This window comes from Nilaparvata lugens, chromosome 2, assembly GCF_014356525.2.
Source record: "Nilaparvata lugens isolate BPH chromosome 2, ASM1435652v1, whole genome shotgun sequence".
Classification (NCBI taxonomy): Eukaryota; Metazoa; Arthropoda; class Insecta; order Hemiptera; family Delphacidae; genus Nilaparvata; species Nilaparvata lugens.
The window spans coordinates 26,295,227-26,302,650 of record NC_052505.1 but is presented as its reverse complement, the minus strand read 5'-3'; positions in this window follow the sequence as shown (position 1 = coordinate 26,302,650).

The following is a 7,424-nucleotide window of genomic DNA, read 5'->3' as shown; positions in this document are numbered from 1 at the left end:
TGTAGATGATTGAATTTGATTTGGTTTATAGGTAATCGTGTTCTATACAACTTAGGAATTTCTTCAATACATTTCTTATGTTGTCCTGTGACTTTTGTTTTCCGTAGAGAAAGTGGCCTGTATTCTTCTTCAAATGAAAGCTTACTCCTTCAGAATACTTCAAACTCTTGATGTCTGTCACTTTGGCATCTCCTGCAATATTTCCTGGTCTGATGGACTTGTATTTATCTAATTTGATGTAGTCCTTGAAAAACTCATGGTTGATGTATTTTACAATGAATGGCTTATTTTTCCTTGCATTCTGACAGGCAGCAATGTAGTCAGCTGGAACATTTATATCAATATTCTTGAGCTTCCGTTCGATTGTTGCGTGCATCGAGTCACAATCCATTTGAGTGTGACCCTTTAGTAAGTATTTTTGTTCAATTGATACGCCGTGTTTCTCACTTATATAAAGGAAAGTATTTGCCAGGACAGTGTTTCGATTCTGGTAGTTGCATCCATCGCTGTGGAGGATGATTTTTTTATTCTCACCTAGAGGTGGCACTACTTCTGATTCGATTAAGTCGACTAGAATGCTGGAGAATTCATTAGCTGTCAGTTTTCCTTCAGACTCGTTCCATATATAGCAGTAACCAGATTTATTTTTCAAATTATAGATGGTGAAATTGTGTACAGATAATTTACACCTATAATACAGAGAGGAAGCATTCGATTTTGGACACAGCAGGAGAGATTGGAGATCAACTGTAAAAACATTTTCTTCTTTATTTTCATCCTGATCTTTTTCAGCTCTGGCAGCTTCTTTGTTCTTAATGTGCTCTTGATACTTTTTTCGTCAAATTGGTGTAACTTGAAAGCCCTACAGACATCACATTCGTCTTTCTTAGGCCTGTAGAGGCCTAGATTGAGGTCTTCAAAAACTTTGTGAAAAGTACAACTTGAAAGAGGTTTCAATTTCGTTTTAATACACCAGTCCTTACAATAGAATTCATAAAGCTGCTGCTTAGACCCCCAAATTGGTTCAAGGTACAATTTTTTTGACGTTGCTCTGCAATAATGAGATTCAACGTTAGCCAGACTAGAAAAAAATTCTTTCAAGCTACTATGCCTAACTCTCAATTCTTCTGCACAAGAGTTTTTCCTGCAAGTTTTTTCTGGCTCAGAGACTTCATTGTCCGAACTTTTAGAACTGTCATCAGATTCAATAGATTTCTCATTCTTCAACCAATTGAAAACCATACATTCTCCTATTCCCAGTGTAGAAAGAAAAGTACCTTTGCAAACTCGAAGCTTTTGAAGATTTATTTGTAAAAAATATTTGTAACTGAACTCACGTCTTGTTTTCCCTTCCTCTTTTCTATCCCTAGCTCGCATTGTTAAACCAATATCTGTCAATCCTTTAAGATAGGTATTTTTTCCTTCCCATGTGAGTTTCCAAAATTTCTTGAATATCTCCTTATGATCATCATCTTGCAATGTTGAGCAATGAAAAGTAGCAGGCTTGCATTTACATTTAATTGCACCAATCTCTCTTTTCTTTTTAGGTACCATGAATTTCACCTTCCCATCACTATCCCGTTTTCTTCCTTGGTATTGCTTTCCACTCTCTCGAGCTAGTTTAGCCTTCTTGTATGTCCAATTGTTCTCATCAACCTGATGCCTTTTTTGTTGTTTTCTTGGAACATGTGGCAAAACTTCTTCACCTTCTGCTTCTGCTTCATTTTCCATTGTCACTTGATGATTTTCTGTTGTCACTTGAACATATTCCGTTGTCACAAGACCATCATGATCATTTTCTATAGTCACCTGAACATTTTCTGTTGTCATTTGAACATATTCCGTTGCCACTAGTCCATTGTCATTTTCTGTTGCCACTTGACCATTTTCTGTTGTCACTTGAACATTTCCATCAGTTCTGGTTATCACTTGTAGCACTCCATCACTAGAAATATTAAAATTTAATTCATCATTGGAGTCCATGAGAGTGTTGAGTATCTCATTAAAATTATAGCCCAGTCAATGAAGGTCCAAAAAAGCAGTTTCGATCCGAAAATTAAATAAAAGCTGAATTTCCCACCATCGATAGAACTCTCCTAGAGGGTCATTCTCCCAAAAGTCCCAAGAAATCCCCTTGGAGCTTTCTGTCCCAGCACCCTAAAACATGAAAAATGCAGGTGAACACGGGAAATCAATTATCTCTGTAACCATTGATCAGAAACAGTTCTATTATATGTCATTCGATTCGTTACATTATGGACTACAATACTAGTTATATTCATTTTTCAATAAAATTAACAGTTTTCTTGATAAAATAATATATATGTAAAAATTTAGGGGGTTTGCGATTTGATTTTTTTGTTTTCTTCGATTAACTTCGAAACAAGTAGTTTTAAAGGAAAATGAGCCAAATAATTAATTTAGCCACTCTCATTGCAAATCCATTGATGTATATTGTTTTGTATTTGCGATTCGATTTGACGCTGTGGAAGGGGAAACAGTTGACGCAGAATGGCGCAGCTGACTCTCTTAGCCATAGTAAACAGCAAACTGGAAATCAATTATCTCTGTAACCATTAATCGGAAAAAAATCTATCATATGTCATTCGATTCGTCAAATTAAGGACTACAATATTAGTTGGTTTCATTTCCTCAATAAATCGAACAGTTTCTTTGATAAAATAATATATATGTAAAAATTTAGGGGTTTTTCGATTTGATTTTTGTTTTCTCCGATTAACTTCGAAGCAAATAATCTAAAGAAAACTAGACAAATAATTAATGTAGCTACATTCATTGCGAATCCATTGATGTATACTGTTATTTATTTGCGATTCTATTTGATGCTGTGGAAGGGGAAATAGTCGACGCGGTACAGCGTGGCTGACTCTCTTCACCATAGTAAACAGTAAAATACAGTAGTAGGCCTACTGCTTTCTAAGTTGCATCTTATTCACACTATGGCGCTCGAAACAATTAATTTTGTCTATTGTTTTGACATGCAATGAAACTAATTTTCCACATTTTAATTCTCTAAATTCTCAAAAATCATTTTGTTGTTATATATGTGCTAAATCATGCATTCTATGACAGACAAAGATATTGTTTGCAACCGATAAAATATGCATACTATTACATAATATAATACATATTTAAAATATGTGTGTATGATCATAATTCTATGCTAAAATTTATCATAAGTTATGAATGTCAAAAACTGAGATGAATCATAGATTACAATAGTGTTAACAGTGGCAATTTCCTGAAAAATCATAGCGTGCAGTATTTGCTGTTTTCTACAGTTAATATTCTAGTTCAAGTGAATTCTAGTACACAAGTATATTGTGCTTATAATGGGCTCTTCTTTATTTTCTATCGATGTTTTGCTCAAGTAGAGAAAATTTAAAATGTTGGTTTTACATTTTATAAGCTTTAAAAATAATATAAATTTGATAAGTCCAGTATTAAATTAATCGATGTTGATTTTCATTGCATCGCTTTGTATCAATGTTACTTGCACTGTTTGCAATTCATTACTCTTCTCTCAAGAATTAGTTTTTTATGAATTTCATGATCTGAAAATTTAAATTCATATGCTATTTGGATGACATTCACATTCCACAGGTTTTTTTACAATAATTGTTACGTTGAAGAGTGAGGCAATTCAATCCATTTGGAAGTAAAAGGAAATCACAGTGCGATTTGAACAGTGGATAGTAACTTTGGAATTCAGTTGCTCAATTCATTTCGGCTTGATACTATCATTTGTAATTATATTTGATCAGAAATATGCATTGTATTGCCGTGCTACCAATTTCTCCTAAATCGGTTGGATAGCAAATTTTCACCTATTAACCTAAGGAAGGTTATCGGCTCCAACGTAATAGATTCTTGGTAAACTATGAATGGATCTATTGCCTATGAATGAGAAATCCAGTTTTCAGAGCAAATGAACTTATAATCTTCAGAAGAATTTTGGTAATACACTACACAAATACACAAAGAACAATATCTTACACGTTTAAGCATCTAAAGTCACTACAAGCTAAATACTTATCCAGTTTATATAGTTGAAAAACAATGGCTATAGGCTTGTATACACAATAAACAAAGTATAGACAAAATAGAACACTATAAACTGTTTAAAACTCAATTTAAAACATTAATAATTCACTTAAACAGAAAAATATTCAGAGAGCACAAAATTACAACACACGCAGCCAGCCATATTTTTAGAGAGAAGGAGGAAGCCTAGCTACAAGGAACAGAGCAGAGCTTTGTGGACACTTCAAACCAGTGTCGACGTTACGGACACATCACCAAAAAATTATAAATTACAAGTTTAGAATTCACATTTTATATTTGTTCTCAATAAAACTTTATTTTGAAACTGTTATTTTAAATTTTATATATCATCTCTATATTATCTGTTAAGTTTCTTAACTCTGTTTACAGAGTTTGTTTTTTCAGTGATACCATTGAACATGCAACACAATCATTTACGATAAATTCTCAGTCAAAAAGTTGTCCGTATATCGATGACTCTGATATTTACTATAAAGTTTTATAGATCTCGAATTGAAGATTTGATTCCAATTGAGAAAAAATGTAATATTACAAATACTCCCCTCTTGACATAAAAAATTTTACTGTTTGAAAATTTAAAGAAAAAATTACATTGACCCAAATGGAAAATTTTGAATTGTAAATTCGAGAACAGTAATAATTTTTCTATAAAAACATTACATGTTGTCCTATAATATTGAAAATTATTATAAAAATTCATCAATAGCATTTGTTATATGTTTCCAAACAATATTTCAAAGTATAGAATATCAAAATTACTTTTGATTTAGCTTTATAATTTAAAGGAAAATATCTCAACAAAAAGTTTAATATATAAAGAATAGTTTTTTGAAATTGCACATAAATTTAATAGATAGAAAAATTCAATTTTTATTGCATAAAAAAATTAGTATGTTGAATAAAAAATTTATTATTATTATTTTTTTTTAAATGAATTGATGAATTGTTACATTTAATTTTCACATAAAATTTCAATAAATCAAAAAATGTTCATTTCTTTCACTATTGACACGGTTGATTTTATCGATGCAAATTTTGGAAAACAGTCCGTTAAGGCACTCAGTATGATTTTCAGTTAAGTGTGACTCCAGTGTGATGACGTTAGTGTTGGGCTGATCCGAATACTCGTAGTGTTGGGCTGATCTGGATGCACGTAGTGTTGGGCTGATACTTGTAGTCGACTGATGCATATCAAACTCGATACAGGTGACATCTCAGTTAGCATTACCTCATGCTTGTAGTAGACGGCTGCATACCAAACTCGATACAGAGTCACGTAAATTTTGTATCATATTTGTAATTATACAATGTACATTTCAGGCTTGAAATGACAATGTAATTTGTTTTTCGGAAAAGAGATAGATGCTGCATACAGGATTAACTTAGGTGAGGATTAATTTAGGTAAGGTTTGGTTTTTTGATATTTTCAGTGTTCAAGGTTTAGAGTTCTGCATACAGGAATAATTTAGGAGAGGATTTTTTGAATCAATTCTTTCATGATACTGTGACTGTTATTCTGAATTCAAAGTTGCGAACGTGAACATGGATGGCAATTACCTCCAGGTAATGTAGTAGTGTTGAAGTTTGAGATACAAGGTCAGCAATAAGCATTGGCGTTGTCATTGGCGTATGCTTTGGTGTCGGCATTGGCATCAGCATTGGCGCAGGCATTGCATCGGCGTAGATATTGGCATTGGCATCAGCACAGGCATCTGCATAGTTATTGGCGTAGATATCGACATCAGTGTAGATATTGGCGTAGTTATTGGTGTAGATATTAGTGTAGATATTGGCGTAGTTATTGGCGTTGACATTGTAGTAGGCATCAGCGTAGATATTGGTGTAGACATTGGTGTAGTTATTGGTGTAGATATTGACATCAGAGCAGATATTGGCATTGATATTGGCATAGGCATCAGTGTAGATAGTGGCGTAGTTATTGGTGTAGATATTGGAGTAGATAGTGGCATAGTTATTGGTGTAGATATTGGTGTAGGCATCAGCCTATTTATGCCAATTATGTAGATGCATAACAATATGATTATTATCTATAGTTATTATATTACAAATTGCTTATACGTATATTGCATATACGCCAATTTATGTAGATGCATAACAATATGATTATTATCTATAGTTATTATATTACAAATTGCTTTTTCATATCATATACAGTTCAATAGTTATTTTCTTAGTCTATATTATGTAAATTCATCCATAATTTTGCTGTATTGTAAGCTATTGTATATAAGTGTATAAGCCAGTATATATTGTAATCTACATAAATAAAGTACTCAATCAATCAATCAATCAGCGTAGATATTGGTATAGATATTCAATTGATGAGTCACACTAGTTCGAAAATCACCCAAATGTTCTTAACACTCTTCATGGCGTTCACTTGTTGTCGATTTCGAGATTCACGTGATAATTATTTCAATGTTAATGTCTGTGCTGTACCTGTTATCTTAAAATGCTTATAAACTAAAAAGAAAATTTTGATTAGGCTATCAATACAATCTAATACACATGAAAATTATTTCTAAGTATATAATCAATATAAAATGAAATTTGTTAACATCTTATTATACAGTCAGCAATACATATATTGTGAAATATAGAGATATCAATTACAAAATTTCACTAGAAAAAAATAATTTCATTTCCATTTATTCATTGTTCAAATATTTTATAAAAAGCAAATTATTCAATATTATTAATCATCGTTTGTTGGATACTATAGTTTATTTCGACTTTTCAATGTTCTAAACACAAACTACATTTCATGACAAAACTTTACTATCAATCATTAAACAAGAAATCATTCAAAACATCAATAATATTTTGCTTCAAAGGCAATCAATATTCATTAGTAATCATCTGCATCTATGGCAATCAACATTATTAATCAACACAAAAATTATTATCTCATTACTGCCTCTCTAAGTCATAACCTCTGTTATTCCTTCTTTAGGCAATAATGGGTTTCCATCTCAAAAAACAATCACATACCAGCAAAATTCTAATCAGCAAACCCCATTAAAATTCTACATACACTCCAGCATCCATTTCAAACGATAATCAATCATATCAAAATTTATAGAACAAACAGTTTTAAAATTTAGAAAAAGACATCAATTACAAAAACTTTAGAGAAATTTTAACCTTTAACTCATTTCAATTAATAATATAACAAGACGTTTTTATTCAATGAAAACATTATTATTCAAGTTAACTTTCATTAATACATCTCATATATATGGCTACACAATTCATTAATACTTTCAAATTTTAAAGTTTATTTATTATAACAAAAGAATTTATACATAAGAATAGAT